General features: G+C 40.5%; 1 protein-coding gene across 6 annotated transcripts in view; it reads left to right on the forward strand.

Moving 5' to 3' along the window:
• The first annotated feature begins 10,280 nt into the window (after window positions 1-10,280).
• FANCC (FA complementation group C) overlaps window positions 10,281-14,981 on the forward strand; it is a 151,623-nt gene continuing 146,922 nt past the window's right edge. For 3 of the 6 annotated variants that reach the window (XM_048850183.1, XM_075128651.1, XM_075128652.1), the window contains exon 1: window positions 10,281-10,351. The gene's annotated coding sequence lies outside the window, so the exon portion shown is untranslated. Of the gene's footprint in view, window positions 10,352-10,560; window positions 10,798-14,981 lie in introns of those variants that run through there. The other 3 variants (XM_048850185.2, XM_048850182.2, XM_048850181.2) reach the window with 3 other exon arrangements.

The following is a 14,981-nucleotide window of genomic DNA, read 5'->3' on the forward strand; positions in this document are numbered from 1 at the left end:
GTAGATGATGTGATGGTTGGTTCTACTCTCTAACCCCCAAAGGTCGATACCGAAATTATTAGAACTCATCAAAAGGTTTGAACACTTGTCTGGATATAAGATTAAATGGAAGAAGTCTGACAAATTCCAATTAACTTAATACACATTAGTAGGTCTTGCTAAGTCACAAGTGCCATAAAAATCAGTGTGCTGAGAGTATGGCGCTTAACATATGGGAATCCAAGCATTGTGTAAATATCTTGGTCTGTTCTTTTTTCTAATGTATAGTACTTTTGGCACTTAGAATTCTTTATGTTGGCATCTAGAATTTGTTTGGTTTGATACAAAAAAAAGATTGAAAATGTTTAAATTATATTGTAATAAGTCTAAGTGCAAGCAGACAAGTCCTTGAGAATCAATGGCCTGGAGGGACAAGAAGCTGGAGGATTCCACAACAGGTGGGAGGAGCTGAAGGACAGTCACCACTTGGCTGCCATGTGTGTGTGTGGCCTCTGTGCTGTTCTGGTTACAGGTGTGACAGTGTATGAGCCTAGGAAAAAAGGTCTTGTGAGCACTTTGGATTTAAACTCACGGGTGTCCTGAGGGCAGCTGAAAGCCAAGGAGCCAAGGACCAGTAACCTCACCAGGTTGAACAGCCACCTCACCAGGCTGGTGCATCTCAGCTTTATCTTCTGTTAGGATAAGAGGCCCCAGGCTAGGGAGGGGTAAAGATTTTGGGCATCACCAGAAGTTGGGGAAAGGATTGTGCTATTGTTTCACTGCTGGAATTGAATTTCCTTAAATTTCCCAGCCCCTTTTAGGCCCATTGATCTGCACCCATTTCCTTACCTAATATTCTTTTATATAAATGATTGGAACACACCTCTGGGTTTTTGTCAGGAGTTTCTGGACCCACATAAGCAAAGGGGGAAAACACCCAACCCGGAGAGGAATACATGGAGGCATGCTACTTTAGGACATCCCCTCACCGTACTGGACACAGGTGCTGGTAGAAGGGGACATTGGTACAATATAATAAGATCCCAGGATTGTCCTTCTGTGTGACACTCGGAAGCCTAAATGTCTGTTGAGTCAGTGTGAAGCAATGGAAACAGCTACAAGCATGGCTGAGAGCTCTCTTTATTCCGAATATCATGAGGTTCAATCATCACTGGGATTCACAGCTTCTTACTGTCCAATTTTTAAGTTCTCAGCCATACTGATTTACACTCATGCAACGGCAAGGTATGTATCCATGCCATGTCAAGAGTCCTAGACCACTGTGATATCAGAGGTAACTCAATCTGCCCTTCATTCCTCACTCTTATTCTATAGCTAATTTGCATGCAACAATTTCATTGGTTATAAACCTGCAACGATTTACTTTTTTTCAGCCAAAATTATTACACTTTGGCAATTATATACACTTTCAATACAATTATTTCAATATGGCAGATTATACATATAAGAGAAACTCATCTACTTTATATCTCTTACCATTCTCCCTCCCCCCCCTCCCAGGTTCTCCATGTTGTCCTCCATTGGATAGCCATTGTACTTTGCTGCGTGTCTAGTGCTCTGGGAAGCAATATGGAAGGATTTTGCTTTCTCATCTGTCTGTTCAGCAGCATCACTCTGGGATGTTTGTCAGTTAGCTGATTTAAAGCAGTAGGAAGAGACAATAAAATTTGATTTTTTAAAATTATTTCATAACATCAAAAGGAAAGCTTTGGTAACTTTTTCAAAATATCTTGGAGTGATGGAGTAAGGGATTACAAGAAAAGGATGTTGCAAACAGTAAAAATTTGTATGCACTATCGGTCACATTTTGGTTCCAAACAACCAGTGATGCCCCAATAAAAAAAGAAACTTACATAGTTATCCTAAGATATATTGAAGGATCCTGAGGAGTGTATTGAAATTTCAATTCAGACTAACAATATTTGCACTTAGAAATCAAGATTTCAAAGCGAAAATGGGTATTTGCATTAGGACTTTCAGTGCCAAGTGTGGTAGCTAACATAGGAGAATTATAACAAGGAGTCTGGTGGCACCTTAAAGACTAACAGATTTATTAGGGCATGCCCTAATAAATCTGTTAGTCTTTAAGGTGCCACCAGACTCCTTGTTGTTTTTGTGGATACAGAGTAACACGGCTACCCCCGATAGTAGAATTATGTCATTTGTCTTTAAGCACAGTATTATTGTATTTTAATTATGCTAATCATTTCATTTTTGTAATAAAAAATAATAACTTAGAATGCTTTTATTCACTTCATATCTGGAGACCAAAGATCAAATCATGATTTAGGTTACGAGTGAATATTAGTTTTGTAATTACATTCTAGTTCCTAGCAGACAGTTGTCCACATCACAAAACCACTGAAAATTGATTCAGACATGATTTTACTCCCTTTTATATGCAGATTTATTACTTTGATTCCTGCTTCCAACAATTTAAATCCATTTCCTTTTTTATTGTTTTGAATGATGTTAAAGACTTTCAGGTTCTTAAATGTATAAATATACATTGTAGTTTTATGTGTGCAACAATGAAGAATATATTCATATATATGAAACTGATATTCCGATTCAAATATCTCACATTGCTAGAAGCTGTCAGTGAGAGAGCATGTTAAGGCAAAGAGATTAGCTTTCTGTACTTTATGTCCTTTTATACAATTTATAGAATCTTTTCACAGAGGAGCAAAAGGGAATGTCATACAGAGTCAGTTTTCTGCATCTGTGTGCTGCACTCAATTCCTGTGCATCAGGCTACAAAAATGCTGACATTGATCAAGTATTCGACCATCCCACAACAGCAACAGGGAGTTAAGGAACATTTTTATGTCTTTTTGCTTTCCTCGGTATCCTGGGTGTGATTGACTTCACTCGTGTTTTCTCTGTGGCACCTGCTGAGAATGGTGAGAGGTACAGGAACAGGAAGTATTTTCACAGTATGATTACACAAGGGAGTTTGTGATAGTAGAAATATAATCAGTATTTAAACTGAATATTTCAGCTCCTCTCACAATCAATATACAGTAAATTGAAAAGATAGGCAAGCAGCCAAATAATGAAGACTGAACATGCATTTGGCTAGTTGGTAAGGATGTGATATAAAAGTAAATCACTTGTTTAATAAAGGTAAACATATGTGTTATAAAGGACTGCAAAACATTTGGGACACAGTTTGAATAAAGGCTAAGAGGACTATTGAAATCTATTGTAATGAACACCAAATACCCCTGGAATACTGCAGACCCAATTCTTCAGAACCCCACAGAAGCTCCTCTTGCAGTTACTTCATCCGAAGTAGTGAGCTGTAGCTCACAAAAGCTTATGCTCAAATAAATTGGTTAGTCTCTAAGGTGCCACAAGTACTCCTTTTCTTTTTGCGGATACAGACTAACACGGCTGCTACTCTGAAACCTGAGCTCAGTGGGAGGAGGAATGACCACTGTCCCTTGAACCATAAAAAATAACTGCACAAAACTTACCTTACAGAGTGAGTCCCCCTGCCCCATTATACAATCAGCCATACCCCCGAGAGGGGGTGTTCAGTAGCAGAGAGGGGAGGCATTGGCTTCATTTTTCCTTTAGGCCTTCTTTTAGTTCCGTGGTAGGGATGGAAGGGTACCAAATCATGCCTCTCAGTGAGGGCCTCAAGGAAACTGAGAGTTAAAACTCACTGAAAGTCAGATCCCTTTTTGGTGTAAATCAGTATAGTTCCACTGATTTCAGCGTAGCTAAACCAATTTACATCAGTTGAAAATCTGGCCATGAGTTTCCAGTCCCCTGAGGTTTTCCCACACAGAGGATGACTTTGCTATATATACTTTTACTCGAAAAATAAAATACTCAAATATTTATAAAGCTAGTAAAAGTGTTCGGGTGTATAAAGGAGATTTAGAATCTTAAAAACTGATGTCCAAATGCCTGAATAACACAGGAGATGGCCTATAGTTCAAATACTGGAATGTCTACAAGTTGTTTGCGGTAACAGTCACATAGAATAAAATGACTATCAAAATACTTACTTCTGTGTTACAAGAAAAATTTCAAGCAGGTAGACAATAAGAAATAGGGAAAAAGGGAAGCAGGAAATAGAAATCACTAGAGAAGATATTGGAAGAATATAGTCCTAAACTAATTCCTCAAGATACCTTGTTTAAATTACCATAACACATTATTTTTACAACTTAATAAATAATTGTGGAAAGGGACATTGTCAATTTAAAAATAAGCGGCCTGCTCCGGCCCCTTTGTGCCAGTGGCATAAAGGAGCCCTAAAGGCCTCTTATCCAGCCAGGAGAGGATTCCTCTCGTGCAGGCATTGTGGAAGACAGTTGTAAGTCTTCCCACACAGAGCCCCTCACAAGGCCTGGCATAGGAGGCATGCCAGGGCTGGAAGGCACACATTAGAGCTTGGGGGGGAAGAGCACTAGAGATTCCAGGCAGTGCTGCAGCCCAGAGGGCAGGATGGGGAAGCTGCCATAACTAACCCGCTCCCCCCCACACCTTTGTTTGTGAGTTTTCTGCTGCACCTATTAGACATGAAACACAGAATGTCTTCCCATATGATGTAAACAAATTCATTTACCTACCTTACTACCACCACCTTGGATTATTAAAAGTGAAAGAATGTTAAAAATCTAATTTACTTGTCTCCATGCTCTTTATTTTTGCATATCTCTCAGCATAGGTAATGAAAAGCTATACATTTAATTTCACTTGTGCTCATAGTATTTTTCATTTTCTGTCCCTTAGGGCTGAAATGTTTGGGTTTTAAATACTGCAGAGCAATGTTTATTTGTTGAAAAACAACAATTGGTGTGGTTTCATTGAAGTCAATGGAGCTACACTGATTGACATGAGCTGAGGATCTAGCGTCCAATGTCTAGCTGTATAAAAATGACATTCCAGTCCATGGTATATTCAGAAAAATACCCCACATACCTCAACAAGTTCAGTCTTGAACAGACAGTAATAGCTGGTTTATTTTTCTATGTTTGGCTTGAGTCACTGTTATAACTTTGTTGGACAAAGTGCTTTCTCCTATCTGCACACACACACACACACACACCCTTCATAGTCCAGCAGTTCTGTTGTTTAGACAAAAAGTTTAGCTTTTTCCTCTTGGCTATAGAGTACACTGTAGTGTCCCTAGTTTCCCTGATTGGTTAGGAAGGACTATCACAGCCTGAAACTTGAAAATAAACTAAAAGTGCAGAAATATGATTCGCAGCAGCAGAAGCAGCAAGATTTTGGAAAACAGATTGTTTGTGAACTTTCCCATTTTGAGACACTCAGACAAATTAAGAGAACTTGTGCAGAGAGAAAAATTCACCCCCTCTGCTGAGAGGGATTTTTGTTTTATTTTGTTAGGAAATACAGAAATAAAGTATAAGTGATTTAGAAAAATGAAATAACACACAAACCACAGAAAAATAGTGAATGCTTCACAAGAGTCAGGGGTTTGGATATTAAGCAGCTGTGATGCTTGAAGGAAAGGAGTAGTAGAACAGATTCCATTTGAAGGTATTAATGCAAGATAGAAGAAATACATTACACAAAGTGGAAGATTTTCAAAGGTATAAATGGCAGTTAGAAATGCCATATTTATGCCTTTGTAAATCTTCACCAAATAATGTATAAACATCAGTCAATTGACGTACTGGTCAATATATATGCATCATTGTCCTCTGTAGATGGAATCAGACCTTCTCAAGTGTTTGTGATTATATTGCCTTGTAGCAACTGTCCTAACAAACCACAGATCTATATCACATGATCTCTCTTGGAGAGTCTCCTTTAGTTAATGTGACGGAGGTCTGTTGTGTGTTTTTGTTTTGTTTTTTAAGCCCAAGGTCTTGGCTCTTTAACGCTGCATGTTTTAGTTAGCTGGTGATTTTAACGTGTATGAATTATACCATATATGCATTGATAAATTGTATTTGCCATGCACCTGTGAGTGCCTCACCTGCACTTTGGCCCATTAATCTAACTCCCGCTGTATTTATTCTAGCATTCCAAACCTCTGAGTAGCTTCAAACAGCTGTGATTTTTTTTCAAAACCTGCCAAAGAGATGTTTCCTTCTTTCCCCCCACTAGGGAGTTTTCCCCACCAAATTACGCCGGCCCAAGAACCAAGATGGGAGCATTTAGTCCTGCACCAAAGAAAATTGTAATGTCTGGTATAGCTCATAAACTTGCAGGGCTAGACATGAGAGCTTTTAAACCACTGGAAAGGGAAGATTCCCAGGTTTCCAGTACTTGCCCCTAGATCTGGAAAATCCTATCCTGAGATAGCAGAGCTTACAATCATGGCATTCTTATGTATAGGAATGTTATTTTAGATAATTTTTAGAAGATTCTAAGATTTATTGGTCATATTTTCTCTTTGAGACCTGGACAGCTGGACTATGTGTAAATAAGGTGCCTGATGTTACAGGCACAGGGATATGAAAAACAATACCAATAATATTTTTAAAACTCATTTTTTTCTGTAAAATAGTGGCAAACCTCATAGAGAGTACATGATAATATGGTATAAAAGTTTTGTTGGCATTCACTTAAGATGGCATACATAATTCATTCATAAACTTGATCATTTGTAATGTGGCCACCCCAAATGAGTGTTAATAAACCTAAATCATACTATCAGATAACCTCTCTATATATTTCTCCATCCACTAGAATGGCACGTTTTATATACACACTCTAGTGAGTCTATTTCACATTTGCCATTATTATTTTTTTCTGATCAGTTTCCCTTCAATACTGTCTTATTTTTTACCTATTTCAAATGTAATCATTCCCATGACTGTTCTCATATGGGATTTTCTTCTCCCCGCACTCTCTTGTGTATTTTTAACAACTACTGCCATGTTGTAATGATCTTTAGTTACGTGTCTGTGTGTGGATGAGAGCCAAAATAAAAATACTGGCATACTGTACATGAAGAAGAAGAATTATTATATTGATAATGTAATTGATAGGTTGATTAATAAAGGCAGCTTTTTGCTACATACTACAGAAACATAGGATATAAATTCAGACCAGACCAATGATGTATCAATGTCAAAATGGAAAAATGTTATGGTATCTTACTCAAACTCCCTCCATTGTACCAGAATAGCTGGATGCATCTGCTAAATTGATCATCATTGAAAGAGTTAATAAATGTTGACATCTAAGTAAGAATTAACACAATTGGTAATAGAAAATAAATATAAATTCTCCTGTGTTTTTATTTGACAAGAAAGGGAAGGAGTGAAATAGTTAAAGACATAAGTTATGAATTGGAGTCGCAGTGTGAATGTGGGCATTACACCCAAAGCTCAGTGTTGTATTTTCCAGATGTGCTGGATGTGTGGGAAACATTCCAGCCAGTTTGTATTTGTGAGTTAAGAAAGTAATCCTGTTTGAAAAAAAAATTTGCCACTACCCAAAAAAGCCCCTGAAAATTTCAAAATCCAACACTTTTAAATTCATCTGGCAATAGTGATTTGATAAAAAATATAAAAACAGTGTAAGAAATATTAACAGGTGGAGATATTAATATAAGCAGTAGTTAAACTCTGAGGGGAGAAAGAGGTAAGTAATATTTTTACTATTAACTGCAAGTGATATTCTTACAGTTACAGACTGTTAAGTAAAGCCATCTTAAACCCCTGACACAAATAAGTGTTAAAAAATTCAGGGCCTATGACAATGCCTGTTGAAGTAATTTGGAGTTTTTCCACTGACTTCAAGGGACTTTTGGATCAGACATATTTAATGCCACTTCTCTGTTAAGGAGAAAGGAGGGGCACAGTGATATAGTCAGTACTGATTTTTTCACAATGGGAGATGGGGGAAGGAACATTTTAGAGAGAGAGGGAAATACAGGTGCAAAGTTGTCCAAAAATTCTTGACTGGGGTTGGGCTAGGAACAAGGATGTGAGTGGAGAGCTAGATGAGTCTGAGCAGGTGTGTGTAAGTAGATGAATGTGTGAAGCGGTTTAGAGCAGATGGGTGAGACAGAATAGGATGTGAATGAGAGATAACAGGAGATGAGTTAAGAGGAAGGCAGTGGGGAGAAGGATGGGATGAGGAAGAGCTTGAGCATGAATTGAATGATTGTGAGGGAGACTGAATGGAAGAAAAAGAGGAAGAATTAAGAGGAAATAGTGAATGAGGATAACTAGACTGAAATTAGGAGAGTAAATGAAACAGTGAAAAAAGTGAATATATGAATAGCATAGGAAAGGATGAATGGGCTGAACTCCTAAGTACTAAACTTGTGTAGGGAGTCAGAGATTTCAGTGAGATTACTTGAGGATCAAAATAACACTCAGAGCAACAAGAGTGGCAGAACCTGGCCCTTTCATAATTAATGTACTCAACAGCAAGTTTGACCTGATACATGTACAAAATTAGCAGGGGGAGCAGACAGTCCTAGCTCATATTCTCTTATTGGAGTACCAATACAACATTTCAGTCTTCAGAGGAAAAAGGTACTTCTTATTTTACACAAATAGAAACTCACAAAATTAAAATAAGAACCCATAATTTTTGCATTTCTAGGTGGCTTAGGTGGGAAGGAAAAAGGTCAATTGGCATTTAAAGTTAGGTTGACCCAACCCCACATTGAAAAGACAAGAAAGGAGGAGGAGAAATTAAGCTGAGGATTTTCTCCATGTAGTAATCAGAAACTAGAAAAACTGCTGGTGGTATGATAGGGTCACCTGTTTCCTAGGAAGTGGACTAAAACTACCAAGAATTGTCCAGTGGTTAAGGCACTAGCCTAGCCTAGAAGTCTGCTACAGATTTCCTGTGTGACCTTAAGTAAGTTACTATGCTGCTCTGTGCCTCAGTTCCTGATCTGTAAAATGGGGATAACATTTCTCTACCTCACAGCAGTATTGTGAGGAAAAATGTATTAAAGATTGTGAATCTCTTTGGGATCTACTGATGAAAAGTGCTAAAGAAGAGCTAGATATTATTTTACACAGGCTACTGAATAACCATCAGCACATCAATCACAACCTTTACTAACATTCTAGGCCAATTAAAGATGAGTTTCCTTATCCCACTGACAGTCATATGAACTAGACCAGGGGTTCTCAAACTGGAGGTTGGGACCCCCTCAGGGGTTCACAAGGTTATTACATGGGGGGTTGTGAGGTGTCAGCCTCCACCCCAAACCCTGCTTTGCATGCAGCATTTATAATGCTGTTAAATATATAAAAAAGTGTTTTTAGTTTATAAGGAGGGTTGCACTCAGAGGCTAGCTATGTGAAAGGGGTCACCAGTACAAAAGCTTGAGAACCACTGAACTACTCTGTTTCCTCATTTTTATATTTAGAGTCAAATCTTGCTTTACTCATCTGTGTAATTCCATTAAAATGAGGGGAACTATTTCACTGAGTATGATCTGGCTCTTTATGGCAATGCTTTCGTAAGTGTGGCCATGCACACAGCAGTGCAATGTTTTTTAAATGTATAAATAACATAACCACAGTTTTGACTGCTTAATTTCTATGGGGTAGAAGCAAATGAGTGTGACCTGTTGTAAATCCAACCGGTTCGGGCTGAAGTTGCTGTACTTGTTTCTGGAATACCCTATTCCTAAGAGCATCCAAGTTAAGCACAACTGTCAAAAAGAGATGGTAAACTAGTGTCGCAGCTATGACACGAAACGTAGCGACCTGAAGCATGCTGGGGGGATGCACAGATCAGGAGCTGACAAACTCAGATCAAGTATTGTGCCGAGCTCATAGGTGGGGGAGTAGGGTGTGTGTGTGTGTGTGTGTGAGAGAGAGAGACAGTCAGGCGGGGGGGGGGGGGTGTAACTCTAAAATAATAGGTTTCAGAGTAGGAGCTGTGTTAGTCTGTATCTGCAAAAAGAACAGGAGGACTTGTGGCACCTTAGAGACTAACAAATTTATTTGAGCATGAGCTTTCGTGAGCATCCGATGAAGTGAGCTGTAGCTCACGAAAGCTCATGCTCAAATAAATTTGTTAGTCTCTAAGGTGCCACAAGTCCTCCTTTTCTTTCTAAAATAACAGTGATGTTTTGCCTAAATATAACACGTTTCTTCCCATCCAGCTAGTCCTGCTCAGCTCCTTCCCGCCTACGCTCCCCGAGCTCGCTACTGCCCTCCAGGCCCCACGTGCCAGCTTCTCTCCGTTTTTCTTCCCCACCGCCCCCAGGGGTCCGACCCCAATACCGCCCTTCCCTATAGCCCCACCCCATGCGCGCACGCGCGTTAGGAGCAGCTGGTTAGGGCGGGGAGGAGGCGTCGTAACGTCACTCCAGCGCAGGCGTCCCAGGAGGCGCGAAATTTCCAAACCGGCGGCGCGGCGCGAGGCCCGGGGCCACGGGGTAAGAGGAGGGGGCGGGGCTTGGGGAGGGTCCGGGGTCATTTTCCATTATCGGGGCAGGGGGGGCCCGTGTCCCTCAGGCGCCAAGGGGGAGGCCGAAATTGCCCCCCAGCGCCGGGCGGTGAGGTTAGAGGCTGCTCTGCGGCCGCCGGCGGGGGGGCGGTGCCGTGCCCGTGCCTTCCGCTCCGGGCGGGCCCGGTCGCGGGGGACGGGTGTGGGTCCCTTCCGCAGTGGCTCCGGTCCGGGGCGCTGCGAGGCCCTGCTGCTGCTGCTGCCGCCTCGCTCGCGGGGTTCCCCCCTTCTCCCCCCCCACCCCCGCGGGGGTCGGGACCCTGCGCTGGCACCCGCCCCTCGCTCCGGGCAGCGCCCAGTCCTGAGGGCGCCGGCACTGGCGGAGGTGAGAACAGGGTGTTCTTCAGCTGATCCCGGCTTGGTCCCTTTGCGCTGGTGAGAAGCGTTTCCCCTGTAGGGTGAGCAGATGTCCCGATTTTTTTAGGGGCAGTCCCGATTTTGGGGTCTTTTTCTTATATAAGCTCCTATTTACCCTCCACCCCGATCTTTTCACATTTGCTCTCTGGTCACCCTATTCCCCAGGGTGTGTGGCAGCCCCGAGCAGGGGCAGGGTCTCTGCAGCGCCAAGCGGGGCACCTGGGGCTGCTTCTCCCTAGCTTGAAACTAACTAGGTTAACAAAAAGAAAAGGAGTACTTGTGGCACCTTAGAGACTAACCAATTTATTTGAGCATAAGGTTTCCTGAGCTACAGCTCACTTCATCAGATGATGCCTGTTTAAACTATACACAGCTGACGCCCTAACACTCAATGGGAATCACATCTCTAAATCCCTTGCAGCTCTTGGAAAACGGGGGGTGGGTTTAACTTTGCCAGGATTTACTCAGTTCCTAATAATATTTTGCATTTCTTGGGCATCTTCCACTTGACCACAACAAAGCTCTTTATAAACGTCAGTGAATTAAACCTCACACTTTGCCTGTAAGGTAGGGAAGCCATTACAGAACAAATTCATTCCTGTTACTACTAAAGACAGTATAGCAATATCAGGGCTGTATTTGGTTCTGTATTTGTAACGTTTTGCGTAAGGTGTATGGAAAGGGTTTACACTGTGACTCTTCTCATGGTACTTTGCCATAAATTCATATTCATTAATGTACATTGCTTGCCATACAGCATTGCTAGCTTCTCCTTGCTACCTTGCTGTTGTGTTTCCTCCTTGTTCTGCAGCTGAGAGAAGATAGTTAAGTCAGCTTGCCCTGGTTATTTTTGAACTTTTTTGAGAAAGCCAACAAGATTGTCAATTACTGTCAAACATGGGGGTGACTTTTGTGATTCTGACATGTATATACTAGGAACTGCAAGGAGACAACATATGTAAATATTCATTTCACATAGGTCACAACCATCAGAAAACAACTGGTCTGTTTCTGTCAGTTACTAACAAAATCTGGATTTGAATTCACAATACAGTGATGAAAGTCTCTGTATCTGTTACCAATGGCCCTAACCATCCAGTCTCAGGTTAGGATGGCAAGTGGGAATCATAAAGTCACTGTACAGTTTATAGCAAATGGCTTTAGGCCTCATGCCAACAGCATACAATTTTAGCATACAAATACACATCCAAAAGATCTACTGAGAGGAGAACAAATAACTTGCAACTTCGTTATACCTGGTCTCGAACAATCTGAACCCAACTTTTGCACGGTGTAAGCCAACATTTTGAGACTTCTGTGCTCTAGGGCAGAAACTGTCAATGTGCATCTTTTGCCACAGTGTATCTAGTCTTTTTTTCAAAATGAAGTTATTTATATTACTGTTGTGCCTAGGAACCCTAGTCATGGACCAGGATCCCACTGAATTAGGCGCTGAACACAGAACAACCACAAATGGTGCCTGCTCCAAGGAGTTTACAATCTGAAGCATAAGACAAAAGACAGGCAGAGGAGTATAAGGAAATGATATAGTACAGTGGTTCTCAAACTTTTTTACTGGTGACTTCTTTCACAGAGCAAGCCTCTGAGTGCGACCCTCCCTTGTAAATTAAAAACACATTTTTATATATTTAAAGCCATTATAAATGCTGGAGGCAAAGCGGGGTTTGGGGTGGAGGCTGACAGCTCGCGACCCCCACACGTAATAGCCTTGTGACCCCCGAGGGGTCCCGACCACAGTTTGAGAACCCCTGATATAGTATTTGTCAACATAATAGGCAGTGGTCATAACAAACCAGCAGCCTAACTGTTATCAAATATATTGCAGTCATCATGACAAAGGAGAGTTTTGAAGAGGGATTTGAAAGTGGATAATGAGGTAGTTTTGCAGATGGGGAAGGCCTCCCAAGCATGAGGGACAGAATGGGAGAAAGCAGAAATAAAACTAAACAAGTGGACTTACTAACATCATGAGCCGAGGGGAGGTGAGTGCTGGCAGCTTGATAGCAAATGAGAGATGATTGGTAGTGTGGGGATTAACTGTGAAGGGCATTGAAAGTGAATACAAGCAGTTTATTGCATCAAACATAGAGAAGTGGGAGCTAATGGAGGGATACAAATGGAGGGAAAAGAAATTTCAGGAGAAGCAGCCAAGTTTGTCTGAGGTTTTTACTCACAATTGTAGATGGGATTTCAAAAATCCACCTTCCAGAAAACTTGAAAAATAGGTAGCAAGTAAACATAATACCATTCCCTCTCTTCTTTACTGATGATGATTCAGACCTTCTCTATTGTTCCATCCACTTCAAAAATGCCTGAATTCTTTTTTTTGAAGCTTTCCTATCTGTGACTGTTAAGACCTTGTTTTATAGCGGATCAATTTTCTGTATACTTTTTAACCCACATTTTGCTTTTCTTATGTTAGGGTTGCCACCTTCCTATCTTTGTGGGATGACGGTTTGTGCCACAACATTATGGTGATAGGTCCTATTTCAGATAAATTTGGGACACTTTAAAAATAGTGACAGGCCCATGAAAATCATTGTCTTGTAAATTTTGGGATAGACAACAAGCTCTCTTCTCTGCTCCTGTCCTTTCATCTTATCTTTTTGGTTATTTTTTTTCTTCCTTCCTGCTGTCTCATCTCTCCCCATCCATCTTTAGATAATGTATGGGCTGATATTTCTTCACCATTGCCATCTTTTGGATAGAAATAGATCTCTTAAATTCTTGCCCTCTAGTTCTTTTGTAAAGTGGCTATAAACCCTAATACTGTCTACCCCCAGTGGAGATTTTCCTAGTGACAGTCTTGTGATTTGGGAAAAGAAAATCAAGATTTCTATTTCCCATGTTGCACATATGTTTTATGTCTGTATGTACATGGCCACTGACTGTTACATACTATTTTTCTTTGTGTTTCATCTCTGTTCCTTCTGTTTTTTTTCATTATTCTATGTTGTCTCTGATTTTCTCTTATTCTATAATATCTTTCCTTTTCCCTAAGTGTGTTTTTAGTATTTCCGTACAATTGTAGAGCTGTTATGTTTATGGCTGAGTATTCATTTTAGAAGATGGCATGTCTGATTTGTAGCTCTAGCAATAGTTTTTCTTATACTGAAATAATTATATAGCACATATTATCTTCAGAGTGTTTTATAAGCAATCTTCAGAGGAATGTTTAATATAGAAGGTGGGAATATCATTTGCATTTTATATTTGTGCTGAAGTAGTACTGAAGGTGAATGGAAAAGAAAGAGAGGTTTTTCATTATTGGGCTTCAGTGATCCCAGGAATACAAATAGAGTAGCAGTATAGAGAGTATATAAATATACTAAGGAATAGCTTTGGAAAGAGATAACTCTCTATTAATTCAACATTGCTTAAGATTTAAACCTTCTGATGTCAGGGATTTCTGAGTTAAGGCTCCTCTGATAAACTTAAAGCATGGTTCTATGCTGAAAAGTGGCATTGTAAAAATGTGTAATGCCGAGATTCCAACCCTCCCTAATTTTCCATAATCCTATGTCATTTTGTGCACATTGTGGCTGAGAAAAGTACGAAGTTCCTGCCCATCACTGTAGATGAACTTCTTACTGACATCTAATATTTTTTGACCAGAGCATGGAGCTCATCATCTGTCAGAAGCTGTGTGATGTATAGATCTATAAGATAATGAAACATGTAAGTACATGCTGGCTGTTGCTTGGTCTGTGTCTGACTCAGCTCATCCAGCAGTGGGAACTACTCACCATGTTCTTCTGGACTGAAGCAGCAAAATTGGAAGTTCATTCTTGGGGCATCAGGTGCAAAGTTACGACTGTCAGTCTACATTGTCTTCCTTTGCAGCAAAATAAAAAACCAACACAGATGCTGATAAGTCTTGTGCTGAGGTGACAAGCCACAAAACCAGACCATAAGCGATAACCTAGTGAAAGTCAAGATGGGCCACGCAGAGCTGAAATCAGCTATATTAGCAACAATCAAAAATTGAACCTGGAGTAGTAGCGACCCACAGCCAGTTATCAAAGTCGAAACTGGGCATTGCAGCAAAACAAAGATTATCTCAAAAGCATTGCGACTGCAAGCATACAGGTTAGGTTGCTGATGCCAAGCATGACAAAGCAACTGAACTGACATCGGATGCCATTCCTATGCCAAAAACAAGCTGCAGAACTAGGCATTGA

This window comes from Caretta caretta, chromosome 5 (assembly GCF_965140235.1).
Source record: "Caretta caretta isolate rCarCar2 chromosome 5, rCarCar1.hap1, whole genome shotgun sequence".
NCBI classification, from domain to species: Eukaryota; Metazoa; Chordata; order Testudines; family Cheloniidae; genus Caretta; species Caretta caretta.